Below are 27,637 nucleotides of genomic sequence, written 5' to 3' on the forward strand. Positions count from 1 at the left end.
CACGCTGCCCCGTGCCCTCAGTCCCGCTGAGCCGAGCTCCGGGAGTTGGTCTCTCCCTCTTAGGGCAGGGCCAGGGACACTTGCGCTCAGTGGAATCGAGCGTCCGTGGGTCGCCGCCTCTCGCTGTTCCCGTGCTGCAGCCACCCGCCTTCCCTCACCCGTCTGGGCGGGCACAAACAGAGCCTGCGCTAGTGGTCTGCTTTCCGGCCTGGGGCCCTGCGCCCACGGGAGCTGTCTAGGGGTGTCTGTGCACAGTCCTCTGCGTGTTCAGTGGGCCCTCCCTGTGCCCGTTGGGGCACTGATCTTATGTCCGTTGGGGAGTGTCCGAGGGACGCCTGGACTCACGGCCCCGCGCACCTGGGCCAGTGAATGAGAGCACTTCCCTATGTGCGCCCCCGCGACCCAATGGTAGGGTTGAGGAGTGGATTAGCGCGCCCCTGCGCCTGGGCTCCTCCAGAACGGCCTACCACACCCAAACTTTCCTCCCGTCTCCGCCATCCACTAGAGAAAAATATAAAGGAGAATTATGTTCTCACTTGCCCGGCAGCACGCTGTCTCCTGTCCTTCAGCGCCAATGCCACTTGGTCGAGTCCCGTCTCTGCCAGCGGGCAGAGATCCGCTCTCCGCCTGACTCCTCTCTGGGGTAGCCTGTGGTCGCCAAAAATCCTTTGTGTGCTTCCCGCCACAGCTCGGGCAGCCGCCCCAGTCAGGAATCCCGTTTCGTCCCCTTTTTCTCCGCTATCCTCACTAAACAGGTTGTTCCCAGATGGATTTTCTCTAATCCAGCAGTGCCTTGGCTCAACTCCCGCCAATGTCCAGCTGCTCACTGAGATGTTCTGTCTGCAATTAGCCCAAACTGCAGACGGGTCTCCGGAGCCTAAAACCGCAACCTCTCCTCACTCCTCCGCCATCTTACCTCCTCCCAATCTAATTCATTTTAAAAATCATTCTAGCTGTTCTAGGTTGAATATTCTATATTTTAATTTTATTTTTAATGCATTTAAAAATATATATGTTACTGATTTTGTTGTTACAGTAGTCCCAATTTTTCCCTTTGCTCCCCTCTGCCCAATAGCTCTATTCCCTCCAGCAATCCCACCCCACTTAGTTCATGTCCATGGGCTGTGCATATAAGTTCTTTGGCTTCACCCTTTCCTGTATTATTCTTAACTTCCCCTTTTCTATTTTGTACCAAAAAATTATGCTTCTTAATCCCTGCACCTTTTCTCCATTTCTTTCCCTTCTCCGTCCCAGCTGAAAACCCTCCAAATGATCTCCATACCTATGATTCTGTTCCTATTCTGGTTTGCTTAGTTGGATTTTGTTTTTATTTTTTAGATTCAGTTGTTGATAGTTGACGGTTTGTTGTCATTTTAATGTTCATAATTTTGATCTTATTTTTCTTAAGTAGGTCACTTTGACATTTCATATAATAATAACTTGGTGATGATGAGCTCCTGTAGCTTTACCTTGTCTGGGAGGCACTTTATCTACCCTTCCATTCTAAATGATAGCTTTGCTGGGTAGAGTTATCTTGGTTGTAAGTTCTTGCTTGTCATCACCTTGAATACTTCTTGCCGGTCCCTTCTTGCCTGCAAAGTTTCTTTTGAGAAATCAGTTGACAGCCTTGTAGGTACCCCTTTGTAGGTAACTCTGCTTTTCTCTTGCTGCTTTTAAGATTCTTTCCTTATCTTTCACCTTTGGCATTTTAATCATGATGTGTCTTGGTGTGGTCCTCGTTGGTTCTAGCTTGTTTGGGACTCTGTGCATTCTGGACTTGTATGTCTATTTCCTTTGCCAAACTTGGGAAGTTTTCCTGCATTATTTTTTCATATAAGATTTCAATTTCTTGTTCTTCTTCTTCTTCTTCTCCTTCTGGCACCCCTATGATTCGGACCTTGGCATATTTAACGTTGTCCCAGAGGTTCCTAAGCCTCTCTTCATTTTTTTTTCACTTCTTGTTTCCTCATTCTGTACTGGTTGACTGTTTTTTTTCCTTTCTTATGTCCCAAATGTTTTATTTGAACCCCAGTTTCCTTCCTGTCACCATTGCTTTTGTGTGGATTTTCCTGTTTCATTGAGCATAGCCTTCACTTCTTCCCTTATGTGTTTGCCATACTTCAGTATATCTGTCAAGCCTGTGAGCATCTTTATCACCAGTGGTTTGAACTCTATGTCTGTTAGGTTGGCTATCTCCTTGTCACTTAGTTCTCCCACTGGAACTTTAATCTGTTCCCTATTTTGGGCTATACTTCTCTGTTGCCTCATCTTGACAGGCTCCTATGTTTGTTTCCCTCTGTGTCTTAGGGAGAGCTGTCACACCTGTTACGCTGTAAGGGGCAGAGCCTTAGGTATTCATCAGTACAGGGCGACCCGTGTCACCACGTTGTGGCACTGTATGTGGGGGAGGGGTCTGTCTGGATGAGTATTTCTTCTTTATATCTTTGTTTATTGGACTTCCATACAGCTTGATTTTCTGGAAATTCTGGTTGTCTCCAGTTTTGAGGTAGTCATATTCCTTAGGTGTGGAGGGAGATGGAGTGTGTCTGTCTAAGCCTCCATCTTGGCCGGAAGTCCTCTATATTTTTAAGAAGATTTTATTTATTTATTTTTGGAGAGAGGGTAAGGGAGGGAGAGGAACATCAATTGGCTGCCTCTTGCATGCCCTCAACTGGGGATGTAGCCTGCAATTCAGGCATGCTCCCCAACCTGGAATTGAACCAGTGACCCCCAAGTTCCCAGGCCAGTGCTCAACCCACCAAACCATATCAGCCAAGCCAAATATTCTTAATGATTTTCTATGTAGTTCTATCAATTTTTCACCACAGTCAATTTTAGAACATTTTCATCACCCCTACAAGAAACCATCCATCCGTTAGTAGGCAGATCTTGTTTTCTCCCAACACCTCCAGCCCTAGACAACCATTAGTGTACTTTCTGTTTCCATGGAGTTGGTGATTTTGGAAATTTTTTGTACATGGAAGTATACAATATGTGGTCCTTTCTGATTGGCTTCTTTCACTTAGCGTACTGTTTTCAAGGTTTATAACTGAATACTCTTCCACTGCATGAATATACAATATTTTATTTATCCCTTCAGTTGATGAAAATTTGGGTTATTTTCACGTTTTGGTTATTATGAATAATGCTTCTACAAGCATTTGTGTGCAAGTTTTTGTGTAGCCATGTGTTTTCTTTATTTTTCTTTGGGCATGTTTTCATTTCTCTTGGGTATATACCTACAAGTGGAATTTTGGGGCATATTTTTATTTTTGACCCATTTATGTACTTATATTTAAAGTGACTTTCTTGTAGGCAGCATGTGGTTGAGTCTTGTTTTTTGTTTTAAAGTGCGATGTGATAATCTCTGCCTTTTATTGGGATGTTTTTTCCACTTTGATTATTGATTTGGTTATTTTGAATTTGTGATCTTGCTGTTTGTTTTCAATTTGTCCTATTTGTTTTTGTTCCCTTTTCCTACTTTTTCTGCCTTCTTTTTATTACTCAAGTATTTTAAAATTCCAGTTTATTTCCTTGTAGCTTATTAACCATAACTCGTTGTTTTGTTATTTTAGTTTTTACTTTAAGATTTATAGTACACATCTTTAACTTGTCACAGTCTACTTGAAGTGATATTATGCAACTTCAGATTTAGTATAAGAAGTTACAATAAGATACTTCTGTTTTTTCCCCCTCTAAACCTTTGATAGTTTTCTTTTCTATGCGTTTTACTTTTACAGGTATACACCCCACAATCCATTGTTGTTACTTTTGTTTAAGCAGTTATCTTTTAAAGACATTTAAATAATAAGAAATAACTTTTAAAGAGTAATATATTATTGATACCTATATACTATTTCCAGTGTTCTTCGGTCCAGTGTTTCTTATTCCCATCTGGTGTCATTTTCCTCCTGCCAGGAGGATATGTTTTAACATTTCTTGTAGTGTGGTTGCTGCTGATGGATTCTTTCAGCTTTTGTATGTATGAATATACAGTATCTTTATTTTCACTTTCATTTTGAAAGATGTTTTTGCTGGGAGAAGAATTCTAGGCTGTTTTTTCCCCTTTCTCCATTTCTTGCTCCATCATCTTTTTGCTTATGTTGTTTCTCATCCTTTTCTTTGTTCTTCTGTATGTGACATGTCTTTCTCTTCCAGTTGCTTTTAAGATTTTTTTGGCTTATTATTGGTTCTGAGCAATTTAATTATGGTTTACCTTGGTGTAGGTTTCTTCATGTTTCTTTTCCTTGGGATTAGTTTTGTTTCCTGGGTCTGTGGTTTTATAATTTTCATTATGTTTGGAAAATTTTGGCAATTATTTCTCCATATATTCTTTTTATCTTTTTCTTTCCATACTTACAGGCTCCAGTTACCTGTACATGAGACCATTCAAGTTGTTCTACAGCTCACTGGTGCATTTTCTTATTTTTTCTTTGTGTCTTATCTTGTTGGGTTTTTTTGTTTATTTTTTGTTTTGGCTGTGTTCTTCTTAACCCACCTTTTCTTCCACAATGTCTAATCTGCCATTAATTCTACCCAGTATATTTTCCATCTCAGACATTGCAGTTTTTATGCTCAGAAGTTCAATTTGGGTCTTTTTTATGTTTTCCATGTCTCTGCTTAACTTTTTGAACATCAATATGTTATAATAATTGTTTTAAAACCTTTCTCTGGTACTTTTAAAACTTGAGTCTGTTTCATTTGATTGAGTTATTATCCTCCTTATTATTGGCTGCATCTTCCCACCTCTTTGTGTGCCTGCTAATCTTTAGTTGTATGTCAGACATTGTGAATTTTACCTCGTTAGATGCTAGATGTTTTTGTATATATTACAATAAATCATCTTGAACTTTGTTCCTAGATGCTGTTAATTTACTTGGAAATAGTCTGATCTTTAGGGGTCCTACTTCTATGATTTGTTAGGTACGTCTAGAGCAGTACTCATACTATGTCTAGTTATTCCCACTATTGAGGTAAGACTATCCTGACTGGTCTATTCAATGCCCTATAAATTGTGAGTTTTTCCACTCTGGCTCATAGAGACAGGTATTATTCCAGTAGCCAGGTATTGTTCTCCTTCATATATTCAGATTATTCTTTCCCCTCATATGCATATGCTGATCTCTGTTGAATACTGAGGGAGAGACCCTCTGTGGATCACCAGGATTCTCTTTCTGTTCAGGTCTCCTCTCTGGTACTCTGTCCTATGACTACAGCTGCTTTTATACCCAGACTCCAAGCTTTGTCAATTTAGAGAGTCCATTAGAGTTTCCCCTCCATGTTCTGTGGCTTAGAAACTCTCTTAAGGCAGTAAGCTGGAGCAATCATAGGGCTCACTTCATTTCCCTTCCCCCCGTCTCTAAGGAATTACTGTTCTTCATTGCCTGATGCCCAAGGTCTTGAGAACCATTATCTCGTGTATTATTTTGTTTCTGTTTCAGTCATAAAGATAAATCTAGTCCCTGTTTATCTGTCTTATCTGGAATTAGAAGCTTTAATTCCATAAAGGAGTTTTGGTCTTCTTTTCTTGGCATTGTAACCCCCGTACACACACAGACTCTGTCTTTTGGTATTTATTTTTTCTTGAACTGTTGACTTTAGGTGTGTGTGTTTATGCAGTTACACATGTTTATATACACACAGACACAGGTTTAAAACAAGCCTACCATAGACTATCTTATTTTAGTCTAGGAATCTGTTGGCTACTGTACATTTTTGCTGCTGAGAGAACTGGGAAAGAAACAGTTGCGTTCATTAATGGAGTAGGCTGTGAATGAGCCAGAGGGATTCTCTTCAGTTGTGTGAATGAGAGAACTGTCTATTTTCAATGGCAGTGTTGTGCAGAGTGTATACGATGGCACCGAAGAGAGATGCAATCAAGATGGTAATATTGTAGTGATTTTTATCTATCGTGGGGAAATGTGGTAAAGGGTAAAGCTCTGATATGTCAGATGATGTCCTCCCAATACACTCAGGAAAAAAAAGAAGCAAATAGTTCAGTAGGAGGTAACCGTGAACCAAGGCGTTGGGAGAGCTGAGAAGCCAAACAGTGTACATTGAAGCGACTTAGTGATAAGCATCAGCAGGAAGCCACTGTCACCCCTAGGGATGACATGGGAGACCTCATACCAGAGCCCAGGAATGAGGTTGCCTGTCAGGAACTGGAACCACTGTGGGGCTGCCTAGTCAGGTATAGGAGCTGGAGGGTGGGCTATCTGGTGGGAGCTTCAGCCATGTAGGTCACATAGCCATTGCCTAAGAGAAAAAGAGGGAGAGAAGGAAAAGTGGGGAAAGGGAAAAGAGTATGAGTTTGTGCACACACAGCTGAGAAGTAGAGATACCCTGGCTTCTTCTTTCTTCTCACACTCTAGTCTCTCACCAGTGCCACCCACTGGATATATCTAACTGGAAGTCACTTGAAAGGGGGCCTAGAAAGGTACTTTACAGGGGTCACCCCTCTCTTCTTCCTTCCCTGCCTTCCCACAACATGTAGCAGAGCCAGAGAGGGCAGGAAATGGATCTGAGGGCACATTAGCTTAGGAATGGCATGAGGATCCTTCCTCAAATTGAATACATATTCTGGTGTGCAGTGTATCCAATACCTAGATATAGCCCAGAAGTCAGGAGAAAAGCTGCGTGGTCAGGATCAAAAGAACTAGTATCCCTATCAGCAGACTCTGGGAGAAAGGAAGCTAGGTGTTGAGGCACAAGCTGGATTTGCTGTGGTATTGTATGCCTAGAAAATGGGATGGACTAACTATGATAAAAGGTTGTTCACATTTGAAATGTTAAGCATATACATTAAAAGCCCCACATCAACTGTTTTGTAAGATTATCTATCAATGATGTTTTATTGAATTATATATTATTTAGGGAGAGGAAATGGTGGTAGGTATGAGGAGAGAAGGAAGGACTCTTTTTTTTTTTTTTTTTGGTTGTCAAATGATCTTTAACTGAAATATTTCCCTTTGTAGTTCTTAACTAGCTGGGCATTCCACTGCCCCACTGCTGATGTCATCTCTGATGTCGTGAGGGTGGTGGCCATCAACATTGCAGCCCACAGACTGGGCAGTCCCTAGGAGTTCTTTAATGGTTCCAGAGAGTTCTGTAACTAAAGATCGGTGTCGCATCTGTTGGGCAATGTTGACAATCTCAGCAAGTGATATTTCCACTGTGTTTGATGTTTTTTTGCTTCTTTCTGTCTCGTGGTGGCTTGTTGAGGGCTGTGATGATCAGGGCAGAGGCCGAAGGCACTACTTGGTCTGGGTCTGTCTGTTCAGAATGGTGTTTCACCGTCATCCTCCGACCTTTCCCATCCTCGGTGCTTTAGCAATGTCATCGCCAACCTTTTTTGGAGACAGGGGCCAATCTTAGGGGCCAGGGCAGATGTGGCACCGACTTCCCCACTGGTGCACCACAAGTATATGACTTTGATCTTGTTGGGGTTGAACTTTGGCGGCATGGTGGAGGCAGCTGGTGTCGGATGCACCCGGATTTGGGATGACTGAAGAAAGTTGCCCCTTTGCCTCCTCCAAGCTGAAAGGGAAGGGCTCTTTTTTATAGTATAACTAACATTATGATTTGATGTGCACAACAATTATTTCACCAGAAAAATGGTAAAAATTTCTGTAACAATGTCTTTTTCTTTTTTACAGTGCCACCTTAGCAGTGACACCCTAAGATCTCTAAGCCATTTTTTTTATGAGTCCAGCCAGGGAAAGTGTCCCTGTAGAGGACATGATGTCTCTAAATCCATGTTACTTAGTTTTATAGCAATATTTCTTCAATTTTTACAATTCAGCTAGTGGTTGAAAAATTCCTAATTAGAGTTGGGGAATCCATAAAAGAGGACATCTCCAGGGGAGTAGGTCAGCTAAGCATCTGCTTTGTTCTCAGTTTCCCTCACAGGCATGGGGGACCTGGTTGAGCCAATGATGTAGGGTCAAAGATATGACACAGATTTGGATAATTTTCTTCTACTCAAAAGGCCAAATGGACATCAGGTATTTCTGTGTTACAAGAACAAAAAGTTAATGAAAACAAGTTCTTTCTTTAATTGGAATTATAGCAACTCAGGTAAGAATATCAGTTATTTTAAACTGATCACAAACCTTGATTAGATACTAAACTATAAGAATTTCCAGTCTTTCTTTTTCAAAGAAAATGTTCAATGAAGTGTTACTTAGAAAATAGTAATTTGATTGACACAGTCTTTTAAAAATTTTTTTGAATTGATTTTAGAGAGAGAGAAGGGGTAAGAGAAACATTGATTTGTTGTTTCGCTTAATTATGCATTCATTAGTTCTTTTTTCTTATTTTTAAAAATTTTATTTATTTTATTTATTTTATTTATTTATTTTATTTTATTTATTTTTAGAGTAGGGGGAAGGGAAGTAGAAAGAGAGGGAGAGAAACATCGGCTGCCTCTTGCACAACCCCAACCAGGGACCTGGCTTGCAACCCAGGCATGTGCCCTGATCAGGACTCAAAAGAGGTGACCTTTTGGTTTGCAGTGTAATGCCCAACCCACTGAGCCATACAAGTCAGGGCAGTTGGTTGCTTCTTGTATGTGTCCTGACTGGGAATCAAACCCGCAACCTTGGCATATTGGGATAATGCTCTAACCAACGGAGAACCCAGCCAGGGCAACAGTCTTTCAATATTTCAAGTGTCATTTCTTTATGGAAAAAGGCTGTGTATAATATATAAGTACTGTTGACCAAGTGTAAATGAATCAGGAGGCTTTGTCTAGGAGTAAATGATGAAGATTTATTCAGGAGTCTTAGGATTTGCAAATCAAAAATACAGCTAGGCAATACCCAAGAGTGTTCAAAAGAAGAAAAGCTGAGTGTTCTTATAGTAAAAAGCACATTCTTGAGAAAAATCAGTTCTGCATTCTCAGCCGCTGGACTGGTCTGAGGTGGTAATCTTCCAGATGTCTGGTGGTCTGGACAATGGATGTAAGGTGGTCAGGACATGTGAACATTTTTTAAGTTCTTCAGAGAGTTATCTGTGTGATTTATCTATGTTTCCAGGCATTGACGCACAACCGAAAAGTTCAAAAGTTTAAGTCCCCAGGCTAGAGTAAAATGAAGTCTATTCCTCATGCATTTCGTCCAAACCAGTTTTGTCAGCTTGACTATATGGGCTCCATTTTAAGTCAGCTTAGCTATACTGACTTCATCTTGTTTTCTTCACTAATTTCTCAGTACACTTGACAAACTAATAAACAGCCTTCTGGTTTTAGGTCAGAGATATACACTGTAGAGCTCTCCTCCATACAACAAGAAAAAAGCTGGACAAATTGTAAGTCAATTATTTCTTCAGCCCAACAGAAAATTGAGAATAAGGGTAAACAGAAACAGCTAACTCCAAATCAGGAGAGATACAGTTGCCATTGCAGGGAAAAATGGACCTGACCATATGCTTACCTGGAACAAACACTGCTGAATGTCATATAAGCCAGTAAGATTAAACTAGAAATTTTTAATGAATTGCTAAAGGTTGGGAACCAAGGGTATAGGAGGTTCTCACCCCCTTGTAGATGTTTCCTTCAGGACCCCACCAGGCTCACAGGAAAGATCAGGAAGAGTCCTAAGAAAGTTTCTACCATGTGCAGGCTGGGCTGAGTGAACAATAGCCACTGCCAAAAATGTGCCCAGAAATTTCTCCCCATCTCCCTAAAGAAGAAAAGTCTTAATTTTCAAGAAGGATAACAAAAACTGAGGACACTGGTGGAAACCCATTGCAGCTGGGGAAGGGGAACAGAAATGCAAAGAAGCTGTACTTTGGAGAGAGGAAATGAATAACTGTTGGGCCCAGAATTATGTTTGGAGGAACAGGAATGTTTATGAAGACCAAATCACAGGGCCAAGGGTCACAGTGCTTACCTAATATTGAGTATTAATTGGAACACAAGAGAATGCCTTCATTTCCCACCAAGCTAACAAGCATCAAGTAAAAATAGAAATAGAAGTGATACATGAAATAATAAAAATGCTCAATAAAACCTAGATAAAGCATAAAAAGAGGAGAAAAAAGAAACAAAGAACAAATGGAACAATTCGGTTCGGTTTGGCAGCCGTCTGTCTCGAGAGATGATGGTGTAGCTTCTTAAGAGTCTATCTGCACCGCCGAGAATGGCTGTGCAGTCCGACTCGGGAGTGACACGGTATCTGTCTCCTCCCGTGTTGAATCGACATCTTGCGATGACGCTGGAGCGTCCTCTCCAGTGAAGCTGAAGCTACAGAGCCTGGGCAGGGTGATATGGAGGGTCTGCTGTTGCCCATGCAGCAGACCCCCCCTCTCTTCGCAGCTGAAGGGTCCAAGGGAAAGACGGAGTCAATACAGCTTGGCTTCAGGTGCGCCGCAGGAGTTGCCGGTGTTGACTACAACGTCAAACCGCCTTAGGGACTCCGGCTCCGGATTTTCTGTCGGGGTTTACTCCCTTAGCCTTGCCCCTGAAGAGGTATGCCGCAAGGCAGCAGAGGTTTTTTGGAGTCAGAGTTTTCCTTCTCTGATGTGCCCTGACTGGAGGATCGAACCAGCGACACTTAGCTCGCAGGCTGACGCTCAATCCACTGAGCCAAACCAGCCAGGATAGGAACAATTAGAAAACAGCTAAAAAAATAGTAGGTTTTAATTCTACCGTATCAGTAATCACTTTAAATGCAAAAGTATGAATGGTCTAAAAGAAAGATAGTTGGATTGGATAAAAAACGACCTAACTGCATATTGTTAATGAGAAACCCATTTTAAATATAAAGGCATATATTGGGTTAGCCAAGAACTCCATTTATTTTTTTCCATAAAATAAAACACATTTTTTTTATTTTCACCAATAACTTCACTGGTTTGGATATTTTGAGTGTGTCTGCTATCTTATCTCCTGTGTGGTATGGTGTTGTTTGTTCTCAGTTAATGTCTATTTGATCACTATCAACTTCAAGTGGTCTACCCTACCGTGGAGCATTGTCCAGCGAGAAATCTCTAGCATGAAACTTTGCAAATCACTTTTGACACATTAGGTCAGTCACAGCACCTTCTCATACACTGCACAAATATATATATATATTTTTGTTTCAGTTGTGTTTTTACCTTCTTTGAAATAATAAAGCATAATATGCCAAAAATGTTGCATATTTTCTTCCATCTTCAATATTAAAATGGCTACACAAAAATTCACCAGTTTTGATGTTTTTGTTTAATATTATTTTTACTTAATCTTTGTAGTATTTTCCCATTACCATTTAGTCCCTACATTCACCTCCCCCCAGCAATCACCACACTGTTGTCCATGTCCATGAGTCCTTTTTCCTTTTTCCTAGATCCCTCCACCCCCTAACTTCCCCCACCCCCAGCTGTCATCCTGTTCTCCATCTGTGAGTCTGTCCCTGTTTTCCTGGTTAGTTCAGTCCAGCCGTCATCCTGTTCTCCATCTGTGAGTCTGTCCCTGTTTTCCTGGTTAGTTCAGTTTGTTCATTAGATTCCACATATGAAGGAAATCATATGGTATTTGTCTTTCTCAGACTGGCTTATTTCACTTAGCATGATGTTCTCCAGGTGATTCCATACTGTTACAAAAGGTAAAATTTTCTTCTTTTTGTTATGCCCAAGTAGTATTCCATTGTGTAAATGTCCCCTAGTTGTTTAATACACTCATCTGCTGATGGACACTTGGGCTGCTTCCATATCTTGGCAATTGTAAATAATGCTGCAATGAACATAGGGGTGCTTATGTTCTTTCAAATTAGTGTTTTGGGTTCCTTTGGATATTCCCAAAGTGGGGCAGCTGGGTCGAAAGGCAGATCCATTTCTAATTTTTTGAGGTATCTCATACTGCTTTCCACAGTGGCTGCACCAGTCTATATTCCCACCAACAGTGCAAAAGGATTCCCCTTTCTCCACATCCTTGCCAGCACTTGTTTTCTGTTGATTTATTGATGAAACCATTCTGACAGGTGTGAGATGGTATTCTCATTGTGGTTTAAATTTGCATTTCTCTGATGATTAGTGACATTGAGCATCTTTTCATGTCTGTTGGCCATCTGTGTGTCCTCTTTGGATAGGTCTCTATTCAGGTCCCTTGCCCATTTTTTATTTTTATTTTTTTCGTTTTATTTATTTATTTAAAGTATATTTTATTGATTATGCTGTTACAGTCGTCCCAATTCCTGTTCCCTTTGCTCCCCTCTGCCCAAGACCCACCTTCCCTCCAGCAACCCCCCCCCCTTAGTTCATGTCCATGGGTCATTCATATAAGTTCTTTGGCTTCACCCTTTGCTATGTTATTCTTAACTTCCCCTGTCTATTTTGTACCAACCAATTATGCTTCTTAATCCCTGCACCATTTCGTATCCTACCCCTCCCAGGTGATAATCCTCCAAATGATCCCCATATCTATAATTCTGTTTCCATTCTGGTGATTCGCTTAGTTTGTTTTTGTTTTTATTTTTTAGATTCTGTTGTTGATAGTTGTCAGTTTGTTGTCATTTTAATGTTCATAGGTTTGATCTCCTTTTTCTTAAATAAGTCCCTTTAACATTTCATATAATAATGGCTTGGTGATGATGAACCCCTTTAGCTTTTCCTTGTCTGGAAAGCACCTTATCTGCCCTTCCATTCTAAATGATAGCTTTGCTGCATAGAGTAATCTTGGTTGTAGGTCCTTGCTTTTCATCACTTTGAATACTTCTTGCCAATCTCTTCTTGTCCACAAAGTTTCTTTTGAGAAATCAGCTGATAGCCTTAAGGAATCCTTTTGTAGGTAACTGTCTTCTTTTTTCTTGCTGCTTTTAAGGTTCTCGCCTTATTTTAACCTTTGGCATTTTAATTATGATGTGTCTTGGTGGGGTCCTCTTTGGTTCTAGCTTGTTTGGGACTCTGTGCATTCTGGACTTGTATGTCTATTTCCTTTGCCAAATTTGGGAAGTTTTCCTTCATTATTTTTTCACCTAAGTTTTCAGTTTCTTGCTCTTCCTCTTCTCCTTTTGGTACTCCTATGATTCAGATGTTGGCATGTTTAAAGTTATCCCAGAGGTTCCTAAGCCTCTCCTCATTTTTTTCAGTTCTTGTTTCCTCATTCTGTACTGGTTGACTGTTTTCTTCTTCCTTATGTTCCAAATCATTGATTTGAAGCCCGGTTTTCTCCCCTTCACCATTGGTTTCATGTGGACTTTTCTTCGTTTCACTTAGCGTAGCCTTCACTTTTTCCCTTATGTGTTTGCCATATTCAAGCATATCTGTCAAATTGGTGAGCATCTTTATCACCAGTGTTTTGAACTTTGCATCTGTCAGGTTGGCTATCTCTTTGTTGCTTAGTTCTCCCACTGGAGCCTTGATCTGTTCCCTCTTTTTGGCCATACTTCTCTGTCTCCTCAACTTGACTGGCTCCTGTGTTTGCCTGTTGTGTTTTAAGTAGAGGTGTTGCCCCTGTTACATTGTAAGGGATGGAGCCTTAGGTATTCATTAGTACTGAGCAACCCGTTTCACCACGATGTGGTGCTGTATGTGGGGAAGGGGTCTGAAAGGGAACAATGCTGCTTGCCCAGCACTCACCCCTTTTCCAGGCATTTCTCCCACTTCTGTATGGGACTGGGGCCCCTCTAGCTGTTGCCCTGACTCTTGTTCCCAGAGTGGGTGGGTCTGCCGACGTTCTAGGACTGTAGAGGCCCTTTAAACAAGCGGACTCTGCTGAGAGACTGACAGTTTCTTCCTCCATTCCAACCCCCACTGGTTTGCACATTCAGAAGCAATGAGGCTTGATTTTCCCCGATGCTGGGACTGTGAGCTGCGCTGTCTGGTCAGGTGTCCCTCATGACTGTTTAAAATATGTAACTGTGCTTTCTGCCAACCCTGGCTGGTTTGGCTCAGTGGATTGAGCGTCGGCCTGCGAGCTAAGTGTCGCTGGTTCGATCTTCCAGTCAGGGCACATCAGAGAAGGAAAACTCTGACTCCAAAAAACCTCCGCTGCCTTGTGGCATACCTCTTCAGGGGAAAGGCTAAGGGAGTAAACCCCGACAGAAAATCCGGAGCCGGAGTCCCTAAGGCGGTTTGACGTTGCAGTCAACACCGGCAACTCCTGCGGCGCACCTGAAACCAAGCTGTATTGACTCCGTCTTTCCCTTGGACCCTTCAGCTGCGAAGAGAGGGGGGGTCTGCTGCATGGGCAACAGCAGACCCTCCATATCACCCTGCCCAGGCTCTGTAGCTTCGGCTTCACTGGAGAGGACGCTCCAGCGTCATCGCAAGATGTCGATTCGACACGGGAGGAGACAGATACCGTGTCACTCCCAAGTCAGACTGCACGGCCATTCTCGGCGGTGCAGATGGACTCTTGAGAAGCTACACCATCGTCTCTCGAGACGGATGGCTGCCGACGACGACGACGCTTTCTGCCAGCCTGCCGCTGCTGCCACCACTACACTGGGTCATCTCTGCTCTGGCTCTGCCCCTCCTAACTGTCTGGATGAGTATTCCTTCTTTATATCTTTGTTTGTTGGATTTCCATGCAGTTTGATTTTCTGGAACTTCTGGTTGCTTCTAGTGTTGAGGTAGTTGTATTCCCTCTTAGCTGTGGAGGGAGATACAGCATATCTGTCTAGGCCTCCATGTTGGCCAGAAGTCCCTTTCTCCTTCTTCTTAAAGCAATCCCTTTAACATTTGTTGTCGTACTGGTTTGGTGTTAACAAACTTCTTTAGCTTTTTCCTGTCTGGGAAGCTCCTTATTTCTCCTTCAGTTTTAAACAATAGCCTTGCTGAGTAAAGTAGCCTTGCTTGTAGGTCATTTCTCATTACCTTGAATATTTCTTGCCACTCCCTTCTGGCCTGAAATATTTCTGTTGAGAAATCAGATGACAGTCTAATTGGCGCTCCATTGTATGTTACTACCTGCTATTCTCTTGCAGCTTTTAGGATTTTCTCCTTTTCTTTAAGTCTTGTCATTTTACTAATGATGTGTCTTGGTGTAAGCCTCTTTGGGTCCAACTTGTTTGGGACTCTCTGAGCTTCCTGAACTTGTATGTATTTTTCTTTCACCAGATTAAGTTTTCAGTCATTACTTCTTCAAATAGGTTTTGATCCCTTGCTCACTCACTTTTCCTTCTAGTATTCCCATGATGTGGATATTGTTTTTGCTTCATGTTGTACAAAATATTTCTTAAGCTCTCCTCATTTTTTAAAATTCTTTTTTTTTTCCTGCTCTGCTTGGGTTTCTTTCTACCTTGTGTTCCAATCATTCATTCAGTCCTCTGTTTCATCTAATGTACTATTTATTCCTTCCAGTGTATTATTTATTTCACATATTTCATCCCTTATTTCTGACTGGTCCTTTTTTATGGTTTCTATATCATTTTTAATGCTGTTGAATATTTTTATAATCATTACTCTCAATTCTGTTTTTGACAAATTGCTTGTCTCCATTATATCTAGCTGTTCTTCCGGAGAATTCTCTTGGTCTTTCATTTGGGGTCTGTTTCTTTATTTTCCCATTTTGGCTACTTCTTTGTATTTGTTTCTATGTATTAATTAGATATGCAGAATACTGGTGTAGTTCTTTGTCTGACGTTGCTTGTGACTGGCTCTGGTCAACCTGATCCATAGTGTGTGGCTCCCTCTGCTGGGCCTGTTTGTGTACAGAAAGAACAAAGCCAGCTTTTATCAGCTCCAGGCCCAAGAGATCTACCTTAGTTATTAAACTAATCAGTGATATAGCCTCAAACTGTAATCAGCAGCCCAGCTTAAGCTTCACAGGACAGTAATTCCTGCAGGCAGGGCTATTGCTTCCCCCCAGGCTGATGCCACTCGAAGAGTAGTGTTCTGCCTGAGCAAGATGGCTTCTGCAGTATGGGAAATGGCTCAGCACAGGGATCCTTGGTGGCTGTTCCTTCAGTTCCGTCCCCGGATCCACAAGCCCCAGACTGTCCTCATGCTTCTCTAGTCCACTCTGCCCTCCCTCTGCTGGAGCCCAGGGAAAGTGGCTGCAAATGAAATGTTGTGTTGTCCCTTTAAGAGGCTCTCTGCATCTCTAGTCATCTCTCTCTGGCAGACAGAAACGCTGCTGGTTTTCACAACTGGATGTTACCTGGGTTCCTTTCCAGCTCTGGTGCTGTAGGCTTGGGAGCCTAGCTTGGGGTTTAGACCCCACACTTCTCAGAGGGAACCCCCCAGCTGCTGAAATATCCTCTGAAACTTCAGCTGCTTCCCATTGGAGCCCAGCCAGCCCTCTCCTCCTCCTTCATACTCCCTACCTGTCTTGTTGTAGTGATGTGGTTCTTCTGTCTGTCCTTGGTTCTGAGGCTTCTCTCCAGCTAGTGTTCAGGATGATTTTTCTACAATTTAGTTGTAATTCCAGAATGGACCTGGGAGGAAGTTAGTGTAGTTTCCACTTACTCCTCTGCCATTTTTGACCTGATAAGCTTTATTTAAATGCACGGTGATATGACAGCTTTTAAAATACAATCTCACAAAATTGTTTTTAAGTATATTTTATTGATTATGTTGTTACAGTAGTCCCAATTTTTTGCCCTTTGCTCCCCTCTGCCCAGTACCCACCTTCCCCCAGCAACCCCACCCTGCTTTGTTCATGTCCATGGGTTGTGCATATAAGTTCTTTGGCTTCACTCTTTCCTATATTATTCTTAACTCCCCCCTGTCTAATTTGTACCAACCAATTATGCTTTTTAATCTCTGCACCATTTCCCCATTTCTCCCCCTTCCCCCTCCCAGCTGATAACCCTCCAAATGATCCCTATACCTATAATTCTGTTCCTATTCTGCTTTGCTTAGTTGGATTTTGTTTTTATTTTTTAGATTCAGTTGTTGATAGTTGTTAGTTTATTGTCATTTTAGTGTTCATAGTTCTGATCTTCTTTTTCTTAAATAAGTCCCTTTAACATTTCATATAATAATGGCTTGGTGAAAATGAACTCTTTTGGATTTACCTTGTCTGGAAAGCACTTCATCTGCCCTTCCATTCTAAATGATAGCTTCGCTGAATACAGTAATCTTGGTTGCAAGTCCTTGCTTTTCATCACATTGAATACTTCTTGCCAGTCCCTTTTTACCTGCCAAGTTTCCTTTGAGAAGTCAGCTGAGAGTCTTAGAGGCACCCTTTATAGGTAACTCTCTGCTTCTCTCTTGCTGCTTTTAAGATTCTCTCTTTATTTTTCACCTTTGGCATTTTAATTATGATGTGTCTTGGTGTGGTTCTTTTTGGGTCTAGCTTGTTTGGGACTCTGTGCATTCTGGACTTGTATGTCTATCTCCATTGTCAAATTTGGGAAGTTTTCCTTCATTATTTTTTTCACCTAATCTTTCAGTTTCTTGCTCTTTCTCTTCTTCTGGCACCCCTATGGTTCAGATGTTGGCACGTTTAAAGTTGTCCCAGAGGTTCCTAAGCCTCTCCTCATTTTTTTCAATTCTTGTTTCCTCATTCTGTACTGGTTGACCGTTTTTTTCTTCCTTATGTTCCAAATCATTGATTTGAACCCTGGTTTCCTTCCCTTCACCATTGATTTTGTGGGGATTTTCCTTCATTTCATTTAGCATAGCCTTCACTTTTTCCTTTATGCGTTTGCCATACTCAAGCATATCTGTCAAGCCTGTGAGCATCTTTATCACCAGTGTTTTGAATTCTGTATCTGTTAGGTTAACTACCTCCTCTCTGTTAGGTTGGCTACCTCCTCGCTAATTAGTTCTCTCACTGGAACCTTGATCCGTTCCCCTTTTTGGGCCATACTTCTTTGTCTTCTCATCTTGACAGTCTCCTATGTTTGTTTGCCTCTGCGTCTTAGGTAGAGCTGTTGCACCTGTTACATTTAAGGGACAGAGCCTTGGGTATTCGTCAGTACAGGGCAACCCATTTCACTACATTGTGGCACTTTATGTGGGGGAGGGGTCAGGGAGGGAACAATGCTGCTTGCTCAGCACTTGCCCCTCTTCTAGGCACTTCTTTCACTTTCGTATGGGACTGGCACCTCTCTAGCTGTTGCCCTGGCCATTGTTTCCAGAGTGGGTGGGTCTGCGAACATTCTAGGACTGTGGGGGCCCTTTAAACAAGCAAATTCTGCTGAGAGACTGGCAGTTTCTTCCTCCGTCCCAACCCCCAGTGGTTTGCAGAGTCAGAAGCAATGAACTGCTCCGTCTGGTCAGCTGGGAGTGCTCCCCAGGTGTCCCTCATGACTTTTTAAAACATGTAACTGTGCTTTCTGTCAGCCTGCCACTGCCACTGCCGCTGCTGCAGCTGCTGCAGCCACCAGCACACCACGTCCTCTCTTCCCGAGCTCCGCCCCTCTACCTGTTTGTATGAGTATTTCTTCTTTATATCTTTGTTGGATTTTCATGCAGCTTGATTTTCTGGAACTTCAGGTTGTCTCTAGTTTTGAGGTAGTTGTATTCCTTCTTATTTGTGGAGGGAGACCCAGCTTGTCTGTCTAGGCCTCCATCTTGGCCAGCAGTCCCGCAAAATTGTTTTGAATGACATTAAAGGAAACTAAGCCCTACTAGAGCTGTTTTATAGTAAAATTAAATGAAATTTTGGCCAACTCAATATAATTTAAAGTAAAAGGGTCAAGATATACTATGCAAAACACTAAACAAAAGAAGGCTGAATAGCCATATTAATTTAAAATGAGGTAGATTGCTTAAAAAGGGAGATTAGGGAGGACTTTAATTATATCTTCAAAATCATTTAACTTTTGCCATATAATGTAACATAATTACAGAACTGATTTCCCATCACCTTTGCTATATATATTTTTTAGAAGCAAGTTAGAAGTCCCACACACCTAAAATATGGGTAGTCCGCACTTTTCATCAGTCTGATATGCACAGATTTCTGTAACTATGGTTTAGTTAAATAACACAAGTCCCCTAACAATATGGTTGAAGTATCTGGTATCATGATATATATTAACTGTGAGTGATTGCACAAAGTACCAACTTTACTACTAACTCTTCATTCCAGAAATTGCTATGTAACAAATGCACATCTAGATCAGAGACCAATCATGTTATTTCCTTCAAAGTCTGTTTGTGATTGGTCACTGTTCATCTGTTATTAATTCATGTACAGACAGCAAGCATATAGTTGTTTTGTCTCCTTGTATCTCAGTGATAAACCTATGTGGCATTAAAAAAAAAAAAGATAGCCAAAAGAGGGAATTGGCTAACAAAGATGAAAGTGCGCCAAGGGAATGAAAAGTGATAACACTGGAAGAGAAATTTGTATTAAACATAAATGGAATTATATAAGAAATAGCTGAAGCAGGAATGTTGACACTGTCAACCCTTGAGAAACTCTGCATATACAGCAAGAAGAACTTAGTGAAAGGAAACATATTGTCATAAATGAGCAAAGCGAAATAAATGAAAACAATGAGATATCCAAGAGGAAGTTATGCCAGAAAAAAAAAAAAAACCTTCAAATTGAAGGAACTCTTTGAGATATTTCAAGACATTGGAAGTGCTAAGGCTATAATATGGAAGCTGATCCTAAATTGAGAATGGAGTGTGACAGTTCACCAAGGCATAGAAAAAAATGCTCACTCTGTATTGTAAGTTACACAATGAGTAAAAGAAAGCTAGTGCTGTTCAACTGCTCTTAAGCTTTTTAAAAAGTAATAAAAAGAAATTCTCAATATTTCTGATGTTTTAAATTACACTATACTAAATAAATACTAGTTTTACTCTCTTTTCATTTCCCTTTACACTTACAGCCAAGAGTATGAGTCTTTAGTATTTTTGACAAAATTTTTAAAGATCATGAAGCCATTATATTTTTCCATTGATTTTTAGGATTGCTTTTCATGCTTTCAGCTTACACAATCATTTTTGTGGTTTCCACTACCTTGCAGGACTGTCTATACTATTCAGTGATTAAAAAGAATGAAATATTGATTCATGCTGAATCATGGATGATTCTCAAAAACATGCTAACTGAAAAAAGTCACGCACAAAAAACCACCTACTATGGATTCCATTTATGTGAAATGTATATAAATGTATATAAAAGGCAAATGTAAGGAAAAAGTTTAGTGGTTGCCTAGGGCTGGGGGTGGAAACAGGTATTAACTGTAAGCAGGTATCGGGGATCTTATTAAGGAGCTGGTGGTGATGGTTGAAGAATTTGGTAAAATTACTAAAAAATATTTAATCATCCCCTTAAATTGGCTGGATTTTGTGGAATGTATAACCCAATGAAGTTGTTTATTCTTAAAAATGAAGGTGAAATCATGATATTCTCAGATGAATAAAGACTGAAAGAATTTGTTTCTATCTGATCAATCTTATGAAAAAGTAATAAAGGAATTCTTTTAGGCTAAAAGGAAATATCACTGGACAATAACACAAATTCACATAAGGAAATAAAGACTAATGAAAATGTAAATATGAGCAACTATGAAAAAATTATATAAATATATACATCTTCCTCTTTTGCTTGCTAAACTTTTTAAAAGGCATAACATTGAATTAAACAATAATATTGTATTGTTGGGTTTGTAGCATATACAGAAGACATATATTTTAAAGTACTAGCATGATGATGATATGAAGAAATGGAGCTAGAATCGAAGAATGTCTCCATATTTTACTGGAATTAAATTAGCACCACACTGAATTAAATTGTGATGAAGATGACTAATTCCTATAGTAACCAATATGAAAAAGTTTTTTAAAGCTAAAAAAAAAAAACGAGAAAAATCAAATAATTAAAACTATACACAAAAATACATACACACACAGATGGGGGAAGGAGAGAGAAGGAGGGAGAGAGCACATAGGTATGCATGTACACACAAGGAAACAGTGAAAAAGTAACAAAGACCCCAAATTACATGAAACATAGTAAATAAATAGCGAATATGGTGATCATAAATCCAGCCATTAAATGTGACTGGACTAAACATGGCGATCAAAAGGCAGAAATTATCACACTAAGAAGAAAATCCTGACATTCACCTGTATGCTATCTAAGAAGAGGGTATGAGGGGATAAATGGTGACGGGAGAAAACTAAATTGAACAAATAAAAGAAGAAACATGCTTTATTTATATATTTACTTAAGTTTTCAATTATACTTGATGTTCAATATTATTTTATATTAGTTTCAGGTGTAAGCATAGTGGTTAGACATTTATATAATTTATGAAGTGATATCACCAATCCAAAAATTTATATGGGAAAAGAAAAATGAATTTCTGGTCAGGATGGTGGCATAGGCAGACATGGCTTGCCTCTTTGCACAACCACATCAAAATTACGACTAAAATATAGAACAGCTATCGCTCAGACCATCTGATATCGAGTTGAATGGAAGTCAGACAACTATGGAATTAAAGAATTCTGGAAGGCTATCTCAGGACCAGAGAGTCCCAGCCCCACACCAGATCTCCCAGCCCAGGGATCTAGTGCCAGGAAGATAAGTCCTCATTACTTCTGGTGCAAAAACCAGTGAGGATTGATGTGGTGGAAGAAACTTCTGGAATCCCAAGCAGTTCCTCTTAAAGAACCTGCACAGGGACTTACTCAGATTCACTCTCTCTGAGCTCCAGCATCACCATAGCAACTAGAAAGGTGCCAGTGACATACAGGGAAGAACTGAAGCATCCGTCATCAAGGCAAGAGCTGGGGAAGAGTTTTCTCTCAGAAAGGCAGGCAGAGGCCATTGTCCTTTTCTGTGTTCTCCCCAACAGAGCCACAGAGCTAGTAGGTGGGTGCCATATCTGAGACTCCATCAACCTGGCTAACACTGTGTGTCCTGCCCTGGAAATCCTCTGAGACTCCATCCCACACAACTTACAGGCTCACCCAAACTGTTAACTGTGACTTTTCCATATATGACTGGTCTTGGCTCATGCTTCACAAATTCCTAAATCCTATCCAACAAACAACAGGTGGCCCCAGTGAGCCCCAGCCTCTGTAACCCTTGCTAAGTCACCCCAGGCATGGTATTAGCAGGAACCACCCTAGATTCACAGCGTGGCTTTGCCTGGGAACCTCCAAGCCTAGCACAAATAGCAGACTTCTCAGATTGTTTTATAGCTTATGCATGGTAGCCCCGGGAAGAACAGAGGTTGGGGCTGACCTTGGCTGGCACCACCTGGGAAATCCCAGAACCTGCACACCCAGTGGGCAACAACAGATTATGTCAGAGCACTACCACCCTGCCCCAGCACAGACGATCTTCCATGGAGGGCAGAGATTGGTAGTCAATGGTCACAGCCAGTCCTTACAACTGGCTGGTCTGAGTAAATCCCTCCTATTGACCTGCCAACAGCAATCAGGGCTTTACTACAAGAGGATGGTGCACCTTGAGTACCCAGCTTGGGTGACAGGAGAAGCTGTGCCATTGGATCCTGGATCCAACAGGACACGTACTACATTAGGCCACACTACCAAGACAGGGAGTCATAGCAGCTCTACCTAATACATAGAGGGAGGCTGCCAAAATGAGGAGACAAAGAAAATACAGTATTCCCTCACTTATCATGGGTATTACATTCTAGACCCTCCCCCCGCAATAGGTGAAAATCTGCGAAATAGGAACCTTACATTTATTTTAGTATTTATATATATTTTAAGGCTTTATAAACCCTTCCCACACACTTATAAACCTTTCCCACTCCCTTATTAACCTTTTCCACACTTTTATAAACACTACTTATGTTCTTAAACATATTCTACACTCTTAAACCTACATAACTTTAACAACATATGTACACAGTACTGCAAAATCCTGTAATATAGCAAAATATCCATGATAAATAAGTATAATGTTTTTTAAAATCCCACGATACAGTGAGGCCGCAATAAGTGAACCGTGATACAGAGAGGGACTACTGTAGCCCTAATGAAAGAACAGATCAAGACTCTAGAAAAAGAACTAAACAAAATGGAGATAAGCAGTCTATAAGATGTAGAGTTCAAAACACTGGTTATAAGGATGCTCTAGGGACTTAGTGAGGACTTTAATGGCATAAAAAAGATCCTTTCAGAAATGAAGGATACACTAATTGAAATAAAGAACAACTTACAGGGAAACAACAATAGAGTGGATAAAACCAAGAATTCAAATTAATGATTTGGAGCTTAGGAAGCAAAAAACAACCAATCAGAACAACAAGAAGAAAAAGGAATTAAAAAAAAAAAAAAAAACATGTAAGCAGCCTCTGGGATAACCTCATGCATTCCAACATTTGCATCATAGAGGTGCCAGAAGGAGAAGAGAAAGAGCCAGAAATTGGAAACCTATTTGAAAAAATAATGAAAGAAAACTTCCTTAATTTGGTGAAGGAAATAGACATACAAGTCCAGGAAGCACAGAGCCCCAAACAAGATGAATGCAAAGAAGCCCATTCCAAGACACATCATAATTAAAATGCCAAAGGTTAAAGATAAAGAGGAAATCTTAAATGAAGCAAGAGAAAGGCAGTTAGTTACCTACAGGGGCACCCACATAAGACTGTCAGCTGATTTCTTAAAAGAAACTTTGCAGCACAGGAGGGATTGGCAAGAAATATTCAAAGTCATGGTAAACAGGGACCTACAGCCAAGATTGCTCTACCCAGCAAGCCATCATTTAGAATCTAAGGGCAGAAAGAGCTTCCCAGACAAGAAAAAACTAAAGGAGTTCATTATCACCAAACCTGTATTATATGACATGTTAAAGGAAGTTGTTTAAGAAACTATGAACAATAAAATAGCAATAAATACATATCTATCAGTAATTGAATCTAAAAATAAACTAACCAAACAAGAAGAACAGAGGCAGAATCATGGGTGGTTCCCAGATATGAGGGAGGTGTCCAGGAATGGGTGAAGAGGTGAGGGGTTTAAGAAGTACATGAGGATATAAAGTACGGCATAGGAAATGGAGTAGATGAAGAACTTATACACATGACCCATGGACAGGAACAATTGTGTGGGAATGACCTGAGGGAGTGAGGTATTGGGCAGAGGGGGTCAAATGGGAAAAAAATTGGGGCAACTGTAATAGCATAATCAAAAAAATAATTTTAAGGAGGTCATTGAATAAAGACAAAATCTACATTGAGAAAAATTTTATATGGAACCACAAAAGACCCCAAAAAACAATAGCCATCTTGAGAAAGAATGATGTTGGAGGAATTACACTACCTGAACTCAAACTATAATACGAGGCCATAGTAATCAAAATAACACACTATTGGCACAAGAAATGGCATGTAGATCAATGGAACAGAATAGAGAGCACAGAAGTAAATCCATACCTTTATGGTCAATTAATATTTGACAAAGGAGACAAGAACATATATGGGATAAAGACAGTCTTCAATAAATGGTGTTGGGAAAACTGGACAGATACATAAAAAAATGTAACTAGACCACTAACTTACACCATATAGAAGAATAAACTCAAAATTGATTAAAGTCTTAAATGTAAGTTGTAAAACCATAGAACTCCTAGGAGAAAACATAGGCAGTAAAAATTCCAACATTTTCTTGTAGCAGTATTTCTGCAGGCATATCTCCTTGGGTAAGGGAAACAAAAGAAAAGATAAATGGGACTACATCAAACTAGAAAGCTTTTGCACAGCAAAAGAAACCATCAACAAAATGAAAAGGGAATCCACTGAATGGAAGAAGATATTTGCCAATGATATATCTGATAAGGAGTTAATTTCTAAAATATATAAAGAACTTATACCACTCAATACCAAGAAGGCAAGCCAATTAAAAATGGGCAAAGGACCTGAATAGACACTTCTCCAAAGAAGACATACAGATGGCCAATAGACAAATGAAAAAATGTTCGGTGTCACTAATCATCAGAGAAATGCAAATTAAAACCACAATGAGATATCATCCCACACCTTTCAGAATGGCTGTCGTCATTAAATCAACAAACAAGTGCTGCCGAGGATGTGGAGAAAGGGGAATCCTTCTGTACTGTTGGTGGGAATGCAGATTGGTGCAGCCACTGTGGAAAGCAGTATGGGGTTTCCTCAAAGAATTAAAAATGGAACTGCCTTTTGACCTAGTGATCCCACTTCTAGTAATATATGCAAAGAAAACCAAAACACTAATTTGAAAGTATATATGCACCCCTGTGTTCATTGCAACGTTATTTACATTTCTGTCCCCCTCAAAAGTCCTCACATACCTTTGCAGATCATACTCTCATCCTGCGTGGCAACTCAGTGATCTGTTTTCTGTCCCTACACTTTTGCCTTTTCTAGAACTTCATGCGAGTTAAATCACATATTAAGTAACTTTGGTGTCTATTATCTCTCACTTAGTGTATTCCTTTTATGATTTATCCATGTTGATTATATTAATCCTTTCTTCCTTTTTATTGCTGAGCAGTAGTCTATTGTATGAATGTATCACAATTTACTTACACATTCACCATTCTTGAACATTTGGGTTGTTTTTCAGTTTTGGTATTACAAATAAAGCTGCTGTGAACATTTGCATACATGTCTTTGTGTGGGCATGTGTTTTCATTTCTCTGTTGGATAAATACCAACAGTGAGCTTTCCGGGTTGCGTGGTAAGTGTATTTTAACTTTATACGAACCTGGCAACATTTTTCAAAAGGACTGAACATTTTGCATTCTCAGCAGCAGTAGGGACCTGAGTTATGGTTATGGCAGTGAGAAGGTGAGAATGATGAACATCTGCGCCCATGACAAGCACCAAAACTCCTATTTAAAAGTTCAGGCAAATGGTCTGGGGCAGGAGAGAGTATAAAACTCTACGGCTCTTATGAGAGGTCTGAATGGGATCAGTGGCTCTTCCTAGTGTATAAACATTTTTATTTTTTAATTTAAAAACAATTTAATAAACAGAGTGTGATACATGCCAAGCACTATTGTGGACACTTTCTTTTATATTTTTATTGATAAGAAAATTGTGACACAAAGAAGTAAAATAACTTGCCTGAGGTCGTCTTGCTTCAACCCAGGCAATCTGGCTCCAAAATCCCTGCTCTGAACCCTTCTAATTCCTCTAGCTTCTTTTTCACATTCTTCCCCATAGGAAATGAGTGGAATTAATAGTTTTTTTTAAATGCCACTGTTGACGACTGAGTCAGAACACTCATGCAGGTTACAGCTGCACAGGGTTGTCATTGGGTGGTTTCTAGAGAGCACGGACTCCTTACATGGTATGTAAGTGAGAATGGCTTGTACCCCTGTCCTACTACTACCAGGGAAAGTCTGTGCTACAGTTGTAGGGCCTCACTGAACATCTTTATGACAACTTTGCTACTGAGATAGCCTCTTCCTCAGGATCAGAATTCTTAGGATCAGAAGGTGTATCTTCCCTTCCTCTTGGCATCCATTGTGGGGTTTGCAGCTTTGATGCTCTAGCAGTCTCCTCTTTTCCCTCTTCAAAGGGAGTGAGTGAGTTTGCTTTGGGAAAAAACCCAAGCAAGGTCTGAGCTATAGGTGTGCACTCAAGGCTCACTTAGGGGTTCACACATTGCTTTTGTTGTAGGTTTTTTTTTTTTTTTTTGCCTTTTCATGGAAGAAATCTGATTATTAAAACATGGGCTTTCTACCTGAGTCTTTTAGTCATAACAAAGAAAGCAAATTGTATTATTATAAATGAATTATTACATTACTTCTTACATCATCAAGTCCACCAGTTATGTGTGGTGGTGATTTATGTATTTATTTGGCTTTTGTTTTGCTAGGTGGGTAGAGCAAATGTAGCTTTTCATTATGGTTTTTAGTCTTTGTCATAAAACAGTGACTTGGATTTTAGGCTGACATTGTCAGCAAGCAGCCTGATGTTTTGTCATAGCACTCCAGCTTCCTCACACTGCTGGCTCAGCAGAGGCTGCTGAAATATATCAATCAACTTGTTGGTATTTTCATTGCCATATTTTGTACTGAATGAAGCATGCTGTGACTAAAGCTGTCAGTGACAGTTGTTTCCATGTTGCAGTCTAACAAAACAGAAGGATACCTGCTTACTAAGGAAGAATATTCTGGAGGTTTCCCCTACACGTCTGTTTTGAGCCCACAGCAGAACTTTTGTATGGCATCTAGTAAATTGCACCCCCATTGTTATGATTACCTACAGGCACAAAGAAGGAATAATTTTGTCAAAATTTTGGAGCTCTCGAACCACCTATTTAACATCATTTTTAATGGTTTCATTGGTATACATATTATATACATACTTGTGAAAAGACTTTGTGATCAGCATTCATATCTCTTCCCTCCCCTCCCCTTCCCTTCCCTCCCCTCCCCTCCCTTGCCCTCCCCTCTTTACTTCTCCCCTCTTCTCTTCACTTCTCCCCTCCCCTCTCTCCCCAAACTTTTACATACTTTATTGATTTAGGGGCCAAAGTAGCATTTGGTCAGTTAAAAGCACCTCATTGAAAATATATCACAGTGCTGTCAAGTGATCCCAGTCACAGGATTAGAGGACAGAAAGAACAATCTTTGGATGATGTTGCTTAGGCAACTTGCTCATTTATTTATAGGGTCCCTTCACATATCATGGATGAAAGAAGGCAAGAGCATAGGACTGTGGCACACATTGGGTGGCTGCTGAGCACTTACCCATGAGAACAGGTAGACTGGTAAATTAGTGGTAAGCTGAAAAGGGAGTGAGACCAGCCTGCCCCACCCTCCCTATGACTCCTG

The 27,637-nt window shown here is 40.5% G+C and overlaps 1 protein-coding gene across 1 annotated transcript in view; it reads left to right on the plus strand.

The window, feature by feature from the left end:
- The window catches only part of SLC9A7 (solute carrier family 9 member A7), a 174,611-nt gene that overhangs the window by 19,271 nt on the left and 127,703 nt on the right, over positions 1-27,637 (plus strand). The window lies entirely within an intron of this gene.

Source organism: Furipterus horrens, unplaced genomic scaffold, assembly GCF_987537825.1.
Source record: "Furipterus horrens unplaced genomic scaffold, mFurHor1.1.pri manual_scaffold_17, whole genome shotgun sequence".
In the NCBI taxonomy this organism is placed as follows: Eukaryota; Metazoa; Chordata; class Mammalia; order Chiroptera; family Furipteridae; genus Furipterus; species Furipterus horrens.